We start from the raw sequence: 10,831 nt of genomic DNA, 5'->3' as shown, positions 1-10,831 counted from the left end.
AATAAGTGGATAGTTGAGGGGTTTTTACTTCAATTGAGCTTTGAAGTGTTTTTTTTTCCCCTTTTACATGGTCCAATTTTATAAGGAGGAAACGAAACAATTATTTTGAACTTGCGTTAATGAATGGAGAGGGTTAACATTAAGGTCTGCATCCGTTGTCAAAAAGCACATGCCTTGTACTACAAGTCTACAAAGACGTAGAAATTGATGAGATGAAATCTTATTAATACATGCACTTTCGTAATACAATCACCATGTATTGCCGCTTAATTATATGATCCATAACTTGGATCTCCAAATTAACAGCATTATTTGAGCGATACTCTGTTTTCTGACTCAAACGGATCACCCTGTTTTTAATAGAAACGGTAGCATAATAGCTGACCAAGTAATACAAAGGCAATAACAAGTAGTTCATTAATTAAAGGTAAAGGGGTAGACATGAGTATTAAGGCATCCCGTCCTGGTTCTCGGGTTCTTCGGCGCCTTTCAATCTCATCATCAGTTCCTTCATTTTGTCACGAACATAACCAACAGCTGCAGTGCAGTCTTCTTAGGTTTTGGTAGGACTGGGTCACAATTATCGCATTAGACACTACCCAACATGCAATAGTAAACCACCCGAAATTTGGATCGAGGAGGAGCGCCATCAGAATCAACGCAAGAGTTCCACACAAGAGGCTTATGTTGTTCATCCATTCATATATATTTGTATTGTTGGAAGCTTGGAAAATCTTGGCTGTCGTCAATGCCCCCACATAAGCGAATAAATCAGCAATAAACACCCGAACAGTTTTGTGGTACGTGACAAATGGAGACGGCAAATCTCCGGTCGCATGCTTCACCCCCAACAGGCCTCCTAGAATGCCGAGGAGAAAGAACATATATTTGTGTACTGCCAGTGGAGGACTGTACTGACCACCCCCCCTCCCCAGTGCTGTTATATTATAAACAACATAGAAATTAATGATTAGGAAAATGATCTCTCTAGCATTATTCTAATGATAACAGCAGGGTTCCTAATTTTCAATTTCTTCCATATTAGTTAATGACATGTGTCATCAACTATTAGAATATCTAGTCACAACACAAACTCATTTGCTAGCTAATTAATTAAGAACATGAGCTTATCCAAGACCCCGTTTGATATACATATTGTTTCTTCACTCTTTTTTATTCGTCATTTCTTTCATATATTTAAACATTTCTCCTCTATTTATTACACACAAATATTAAAATGAAACAATAATCAAACAGACACTAATTCAATTCCACAAAAAGTTGAAAAAAAATTTATTTTAGGCTTATTTTGCCTTGAATTTACCTGCACTCACTCAAAATTTACAATGGGTTCGTAACAAAACGGAAATTTTTTTTCTCAGTTGATTTTGAAAGAACAAAAAATGAAAAGGGAGAAAAGAGCTTTCCACAAAACTATCAAGAAATACGAGGACAAAATCACAACATATATATACCTACATACCTAGGCCTACCTACATACATACATGGTGAAGTATATGAAAAATTATTTAACCTTGGTAAATAATTTGAAATTACGTTTCTGTTGGAGGGTTAATGTCGGAGCCAATGAAGGCCCACTAGGGGTAGATGCTTCCACTCAAATAATTCGTTGGTTAAGCTGCATACTGTAATTATAGATATACACGCGTTATCCTTGAAGAAAATATATGTGTCTAATATCAAATATACATTCATACTACTTCTACTCTATATCAAATATAATATGAGCAAAAGTGGTCTTTTTCTGTCATTCAAACTCCTCTCTCTCATGTGTTAATATTTTTCTCATCAATTTGCCACTGAAATTTTTTTAACATTGCAATTGTGAACATCGTCATTTGAAATCATCTCCATTATCATTTGGTTACAAACTATATTATAATAAGGTCTTCTTAATGTTTTTCAGGTTGCCCCCATTAGAAGAAATTTTTACCAAATTTATGTGATCCATGACCCGGCGGGGGAGGGGAACGAGAATATTTTGGAACGGGGGTGGTTTTTAAAGCGTGCGGAAAATGGGAAGTGGGACCGGGGGGGGGGGGTGTTTCGTGAACGAGAATGTTTTGGAACGGGGGTGGTTTTTAAAGCGTGCGGAAAATGGGAAGTGGGACCGGGGACGAAAATGGGAAGTGGGACCGGGGACCGGCTAAGGGCATTGACGACATAGGATGGGACCGGGGGCATTGACGACATAAGGGTGGGACCGGGGACCGGCTGAGGGCATTGACGACATAAGGGCCCCAGTATCTCAATAGAACTGCATACTTTGAGCATAGCGGGTATATTCATCCAACAATAAAAACCATACCTTCGTACATTCATTTTTTTAGTAATATGTCAATCAACAAAACATCATACTTTTTATATATATTAAAAAAAATTTGAATGAATTTCCAAAAGAAAATTTTTCTTCTGATTTTTTAATTTGAGTAGTTCATATAGGTGATAGAATGGGCCTCGTGATCCCACGTAGGCAGTGGCGAATTTAGGAATTTAATATCGGGTGATCACAATATTCAAGGTAAAAAAAAAAATGAAAATACCATTAAAATATTAAATGATAAATTATTACTTTTTATTCATAATTTTTATACAAACAACGATTGAATGTAACCCTTTTCCACTTTTTTTTTTTAACAAGATCACTACTTCCTTGCAATTAAGAAAAGTTATTTCTCAAATGAATAGAATAAATATCAAGTTGATTTTGAAATGCCTAAGTAAGTTGATGTTAAAGTGTCGATATTTATTCTATGCATTTGAGAAATAACTTTGAAAGTCGATGTTAAAGATAGGTACGTGAATTCTATGCATTTGAGAAATAACTTTGAAATGCATTTGAGAAATAACTTCGATAGGTACGTGAAGTTTATGTTAAAGATAAGTATGTGAATTTGATAGTGGACTTTGGTTAGGTGGGGTGGGATTAAGGAAATGGAGGATTAGGGGTGGACATTCTTGGAAAGTCGAGCCTTTTTGCTTTTGTAATGGAGAAATTTTTAGTCGCGATGGGAACACGAATGGTATAACATTTGTTTTTATGTAAGTGGTAGGAAATTTTATTTTTTTAAGTTATTAACTTTTTAACACACATATCCCACCATTTATATAGCGACACGTGATATACTATCCCGTATAACAGTCACACTAAAAAATCTCTCTTTGTAATGAGGCTACAAGACTCCCACGTGACCTAGGTGGTGTTCTCAAGCAACACATCCATGATCACCATTTTACTTAAAAACTGACAATTAAGATCTCTATAGGCAGATTAAAGGACCTGGATTGTATGCCCACTCATTCCATATTTTTCCCATCCCCTCCTATTTCTGTGGTCACGGTTAAATCATTTCAATATTTTATATTCCCACTGCCTTTTGTCTTATTATTTCTATAAAAAAAATCAATATAAAATGTTGATGTGATTTAACTGTGACCACATAAATAGGAGGGAATGAGAATGGTATGGAATGGGAGAAGGCAGACAATCCAGCTCCCATATTATAATCAATGCTAAGTCAACTACTATTCTTGTATACCACACTTTTTCTTTACATTTTTTATGCTCTGTTTTTTCTTTTTCATTAAAAGAACAGAAGTATGAAACTTTGTATTACAAGGCTTTATACATAAGAACCATAAGAGTCATAGTCCAACTACAAGATTATATCAGGTATTCAAATAAAACAAATTCAAATTTGCATCAGATAAAGGTAAGAGCAGCGAAACAGCTTTAACTAACCACCCTTATCAACACCTACAACTCGCTCTTTTAGAAAATTAATTAAGCTATAGTTATTCCATTTTGGTTTTGCGATTGGGATTCTTCTGTGCCATTCAATCTCATGTTCAACTCCTTCAGTTTGTGAATGACATAACGAAGTATGTCAGTTACAATTGTTATACTTGTGCAAAGTCTTTTCAAGGTTGAGTAGGATATAATCACACTTGTCACAAAGTATATGGCCCAGCATGCTAGAGTAAACCACCCAAAAGCTGGAACTAGGATGATGGTTAGTAGAATCAAGGCAAAAGTTCCACACAAAAGGCTGATTATGTTCATCAATTCATAGAGATCTGAATTGTGGGAAGGTTGCCTTGACAATCGCCAATGTCCTAGCATAAGAAAATAAATCGGTAATTAATATCAAAACAATGACGTAGTCTGTGTCAAATGGAGACGTCTGCAAGGTTTCACATTTAACATGTATGAGTACCCCTAGCATGGCAAAGAGAAAGAAAATATATTTGTGGAAACCACTATCCTCCTTTGTCGTGCTGGAAAGAAAATTAGATTAGTAAGTGGATGAATTTCATTGAATCCCATCCGTTGCTCGTCACTTTGCACTTTATTAATTTACGAGTACTAATTAACAAGTGATCATGTATGAAAGGATTAACCTATAACCTCTAACTTTTAGTGTCATTCCAAATTGATCTCAACCTTTTTAAACATTTCAAACAAGTGCTCAACCTATTGAAAATGTTACATCCATTATAATTAATTTTTCAAACATAGATTATATTCAAAACCCACAAACTGGGTATATCATGGTCAACATTAATATTAGTTGCCTCAAAATCTAAATTTCAAATATAAACTATACAATATGGAACCCAATGATCAAACATGTATTGAATTGAATCCAAAATAGGCCCAAATTGAAATTACATTAGGAGGGCAATCTTCTAAGAAATGATAGGGTTGAGAATTCAGATAGGATTTTAAGGAGCTTGTTTATGCTCAAGTGATTTTCTTATACGCCAATTCTCGACTCATAAAACGTCCAATTCTTCTTTGTGAGCGGTGAAGATGGTGGTAGCTACATCATGATAGTCCATATCATTTCAGCAACAACCTCCATGACCTTCTTCTTGATGGTGGTGACTTCAGTTGTAGGTGGAGTTAGTGGTTAGGTTTGGAGGTGCTAGCATGATGGGATGGTGATGACTGTTAGTTGGTGGAGGCTATGCTTCCATAACCTTCTATTTATTTTGAAGACAAAGTAACCCCTAAATAATTTTACAGATTTTAATTGTGACTTAATAGATGTGACATTTCAATAGGTTATGTACTTATTTGAAATGATAAGAAAAAGGTTAAGACCAATTTGGAATGACACTGTAAAATGTTGATTGTCACATCCCAGCCTCCAACCTCTCGAATATTGTCCGCTTTGGCATTCTGGGCCTGGACTAGGTCGCAGCCACCCAGCTACCGCACGGTTTTGTTCTTGTGGACCGTAGCCCACAAAAGGCCTCTCTGAAGTTAAAGCTCTTGGCATAGATATATAAGGCCCAAAGACCACGCCCTCACGGGCGATGTGGGATCTTACAATCCACCCCCCTTAGGGAGCCCGACATCCTCGTCGGCACACCACGACCGTGAGTCTGGCTCTGATACCAAATTGTCACATCCCAGCCTCCAACCTCTCGAATATTGTCCGCTTTGGCATTCTGGGCCTGGACTAGGTCGCAGCCACCCAGCTACCGCACGGTTTTGTTCTTGTGGACCGTAGCCCACAAAAGGCCTCTCTGAAGTTAAAGCTCTGGGCATAGATATATAAGGCCCAAAGACCACGCCCTCACGGGCGATGTGGGATCTTACATTGATGGTTTTTTTTAATTAATTTTTTTTTTTTAATTAACAAACCATATTATTTACACAAATGGGGATGAGGGTGGGCTTAGCCTCACAATGGGCTAGCAACAATGTAGTTCAAATTTGCCTTTTGACACACCCCAACCTTGATATTCCCTAATATTAGGGTAGACACTTGTTGGTCGACACCCAAGGGTGACGAAGCCATTTAAAACATGCATGCAAATTAAAATATGAAATTAGAGGAAAAATATACCAATGCAGAACCGTGTTCAAAATATACAACTAACCAAGAATAAAATGAAAGAAATATTATGAAAAGTTATAAACCGAGGAATGCGTCCTTCCCAGAGGAGACTCGGAAATACCTATGCAGAATTGTCCTGACGACGGGATCATGTGCCTCGAACATACATACATACATACATACATACCTACCTGCCTACCTACCTAATACTACCTTCAATATGCTTTCACTATTATTAATGTCAAACCTTATCTTCTAATTTTGTTGCAATGTCATACCTTCCGTCAGTTGTCTGTCAATTCTTATGTTAAATGCTGACGTGGCACACTTTATATTAAAGAACTAATAAAATATTATTAAAAACTAAAATACAATTATTTAAATATTTTTATAAAAAGAAGGTGGGACCCACCCACCTTCTTCCCTCCCACCCGTCTTCACTCCAGAACCCCCCCACCCTTCTCTCTCGGTCTCTCCTCCCTTCTTCATATCTCCTTCCCATTCATCTTCCCCCCCCACCCACCCCCTTCAACCTAGAAAGGAAGAAGAATAAGGAAAAAAAAAAAAAAAACCCCAAGTTCGTCTCCCTCCCCCCCCCCCCCCACCCCCTACCCCCTACCCCCTGCAACCCAGAAAGGAAGAAGAAGAAAAAAAAAAAAGCCCCATCTTCCCAACCCTCCGACCCCCTTTCCCTTTCCCTGCAACCCAAATCCCGTCTTCCGCCGATTCCGTGAGTGGAGAAATTGGGCACGTAGAAAATTGGGAGAATGGGTGTGGATTTAAGGACTGAGGTGCGCAAAGGAGGGAAGAGGGTGGGTGCAGAAGAGGAGGGAAAGGGAAGACGGAAGGGGAAAGAAAGGGGTGGGTTGCAGGGAAGGGGGTTAGGGAAGATGAAGATGGTTTTTTTTTCCTTCATCTTTCTTTCTTTTTGGGTTGCAGGGGTGGGGTGGGTGGAAGACGAACTTGGTTGTTTTTTTAATATTTTATTTTGTTTATAATAAATAACTTTTCTTTAATTAATTATGATTTTAATATTTAAAAAATATTAAGTGATTTTTTTTTAGTTTTTTAGTATAAAATATGTCACGTCAGCATTTAACAGATGAATTGACAGACAACTGACGAAATGTATGACATTGTAACAAAATTAAAAAATACGGTATGACATTTAAACTTTTTAAAAATGAAGTATGAAATTGTTAATAACCTAATAATTAAGATAATTTTATATAATTTACCCTATTATTTTCTTGGTTGTTAGTGGTCGTGACCAAGACTTTTCAATACGCTTTCAGTTACTTTACTCCGCCCTGTGCGTTGGCAATACATCATCAGCTTGTAGGACATTTCATAGAACGATACGACGGCAGCTCTGTTGCTACCATTTTTTATTAGAAAATTAGAAAAGGTGTGTATGGTTTTTCTTATTCCCGACGCATTAGTCCGAAGGGGTATTTGAATACAGGGTCAAATTTTATAGACCTCAATTCTATGCAGTCCACTGTAAACCTGGTTCCTAGTATTTAGGCTTTTAGGATGCGTTTGTTTGTCCTTTTTAATTTTAACTGATTTAAATTAGACTAAATGTTAGTGTAGTTCAGTACAACAAATACACTTTTATTACTCCGAGCCATGTAAGCCATTTTACATCCCTAGTTTTTCAACAGTTCAATTTTGTTTGAATTCAAAGTAACTGAAGAAACAAAATATTTATTTTGAATAAAGATAAAATTTCATTCTATTAATATGAACTCAACATGGAATATTTGTTATGTATAATGATAAAGGTAGTTAATATCTGTAATATGTGATCATTATTTTATTTTTTAAAACTATGAAAAGTCATTGAGGACAATTCCATATGTATTGAAATGCTTTATGAATCATGTACTATGGATTATATGTATGTTTATATGAGTTTATCTTAATTCGCTCTAATCTTACAAGTTAGGTAGCCCATGCAATATGAGCTCTTTCAATTTGTCACAGGCATGATAAAGTGCTGCAACTGCACTTTCACAAAATCCTTTCAATTATTGGTACGACTCAGTTGCAATTCTCACCGAACAAGCCGAGCATGGTGAGGAGAAAGAAAATACATTTGTGGGGACCACTATCCTACCTTGTGCTGCTGGAAAGAAAATTAGATGAGTAAGTAGATGAATTTCCCACCTTATACGTACTTTTAAAGAAAATTAGTTGTTATATTTTGATCCAACAATTACGTTTATTATAACTTTTAAAAGAATTTTTTACTTGTATTTGTTGAATTAAAATCTTAGATTGGTCTACAGATCAAGCTCAGGAGAGGATTCAAATCCTATTCCCTAAACCACAACATATGGAAGTCCACGGGAGCTGTCAGTGGGGCCATGTCAGCATTACCAAATTGCGCTGACCAAGATTCGGAATTTTAACTTCCAATTGTCACGCCCAGATGTCAATCGCTTATTATTAGATTTTGAAGAATGGTATTACAATCTAATAAAAATTCATTACATTACAAGTTTCAATTATAATATTTTATTATTTTATAATACTGTCATAATTATTTTCCATACTGATTAATAATTATGAGATTAATCCATAATTCATTTTTTTTCCTCTTCTCCTCTCTCTTTTTCTCCTAAATTTTCTCTACCGTCCTTGTTCGCTGTCTTTCTCTTCATAAGAATGCGGGGAAAAAAAAAACAACCAAGCCACCTTATCCAACTATCATGAAATGTGAAAAAAAAAAAAAAATCCAACACATATTTCACTTGTTTACAAAAATTGTTTGTTCATTTTTTAAATTTTTGAGCAACACTTCATTGCCCAGCACGCCACTAGCATATATACTCATATAAATTTGTTGATACGTTTTCTAGAGATCCTTTGCTGACAAAATTTGGGAAGAAAATATTTTATGGCTTAAATTTTTTTTTTTTTTTGGTTGGGACTTGGGATGCTCATATGTAGAATCTATTGTGAGGAAGATAAACATGAGGGAGGGAAGTGTAGCCTAATTAGCACTGTAATGTCTACAGCATTTTTTTGGTGTCCATATCAATAGCAGTTGCGTCGGTTAAGGCTCATTCTGAAAGAGATACGTGGAGCTGTTACACCAGCTTTGGTCCAAAGTTACTCTCCATTCATACATGTAAAACATGGTTTCGTATACCTCTAATTCTGAAATTTTTGGAGGAAAAATAATTATGAGAGTTTAAATAATAAAAGATGATAAAATATTATACTTAAAACTTACCATGTGGCAAATTTTGATTGAATTGTAGTGCCACCCAGCAAAATTCAATGGTAAACCAAGCCACACATAATTTTTTCTTCGATTTTGGAGCATGTCCAACCCCTAAGAAAGTACATGGGCTATTGGTTACTACACATGCCCTTCACGTACGAAAAGTTTTTTTACATGACGGTGTGCTAGCATCTAGTGTCACATCCCAGCCCGGGACGGAACCACTTCCCGAGCCCGACTCCACCGTAGCACGATATTGTCCACTTTGGGCCCCCACTACGCCCTCACGGTTTTGTTTTTGGGAACTCACGAGCAACTTCCTAGTGGGTCACCCATCATGGGATGCTCTCGCGCGCTACTCGCTTAACTTCGGAGTTCCTACGGAACCCGAAGCCAATGAGCTCCCAGAAGGCCTCGTGCTAGGTAGAGATGGGAAAAAACATTTAAGGATCACTCCCCTGGACGATGTGGGATGTCACAATCCACCCCCCTTAGGGGCTCGAAATCCTCGTCGGCACACACGCGACCAGGGTTAGGCTCTGATACCAAATTTGTCACATCCCGACCCGAGGCGGAACCACTTCCCAGGCCTGACTCCATCGTATCACGATATTGTCTGCTTTGGGCCCTGACTATGCCCTCACGGTTTTGTTTTTGGGAACTCACGAGCAACCTCCCAGTGGGTCACCCATCATGGGATGGTCTCGCGCGCTACTCGCTTAACTTCGGAGTTCCTACGGAACCCGAAGCCAGTGAGCTCCCAAAAGGCCTCGTGCTAGGTAGAGATGGAAAAAAAAACATTTAAGGATCACTCCCCTAGGCGATGTGGGATGTCACAATTCGCTCAGGAGAGTGATCCTTAAATGTTTTTTTGTTTGTATGTGAACGAACAATATTATCTACACTAAGGGAGTTGGGAAGTGGGCTGAACCTCACAATGACTAGTAATAATGTGGTTCAAATTCGTTTTTTCGAGAGAATCAAATCTAAGACATCTCACTTACAAGTAAAGAGAAATACCACTAGATCGTAGTACTAAGTGACTTTTTCTTTTCACACTTGTACATGCATAAAAAATGTGTTTATTACAAAAACACTTCCTACGTGTTCTACATGCATTAATTTTTTATGTTTATAATTTCTCATATTCAAATAGTTATAAATATAATTTTTTATATTTTCATACGATGTAGATAAACTGATAGAGAAAAGATAACAATTATAAATTATATTATAGAAATGTTTCACAAAGTAATTGCACATTTACGTTATAAGTCACAACTCTTGTAATTGCAAGAGACACAAACCCACCTGTGGAATTAATTTGGGATCTCCTTCTATATTGCTATGGCATTTAACGTATCTTGTCGCACATGATTTCGTCATTTTTTTACTGCAGACGATACAATTGTAACCACATTACAGCAAAAAAAAAAAAAAAAAAGGACACAAAATGAAAACATAAAATAATAATTACAATTTGAGAATTATTAGTCAAGCAACCATAGGTTTTTTATGCATAATTGTTCACATGTAATTCCCTGTTATGTATGTCACTTCAATTAAAAAACATAAAATTACCTCGCCCATAGTGTGCTCTGTGAAAAACAAGTTTAGGATGTAAACTACATATGTAGGTTGAAATCTGATCGTAAAGAACCAAACGGCAAGCTTAGAACCTGGAATTTGAACAAATGAATGAGAACCACGACACAATTCAAAAAAT

The 10,831-nt window shown here is 36.7% G+C and overlaps 1 pseudogene; it reads right to left on the bottom strand.

Annotated features, from left to right (window-relative positions):
* Nucleotides 1-448: 448 nt before the first annotated feature.
* On the bottom strand, nucleotides 449-6,359 carry LOC148694050 (uncharacterized; annotated as a pseudogene).
* Between the last annotated feature and the right edge of the window lie 4,472 nt (nucleotides 6,360-10,831).

This window comes from Pyrus communis, chromosome 9, assembly GCF_041283825.1.
Source record: "Pyrus communis isolate YQ-2024b chromosome 9, ASM4128382v1, whole genome shotgun sequence".
In the NCBI taxonomy this organism is placed as follows: Eukaryota; Viridiplantae; Streptophyta; class Magnoliopsida; order Rosales; family Rosaceae; genus Pyrus; species Pyrus communis.
Note: the sequence above shows the minus strand (reverse complement) of the source record. Positions and strands in the feature narration are given on the sequence as shown.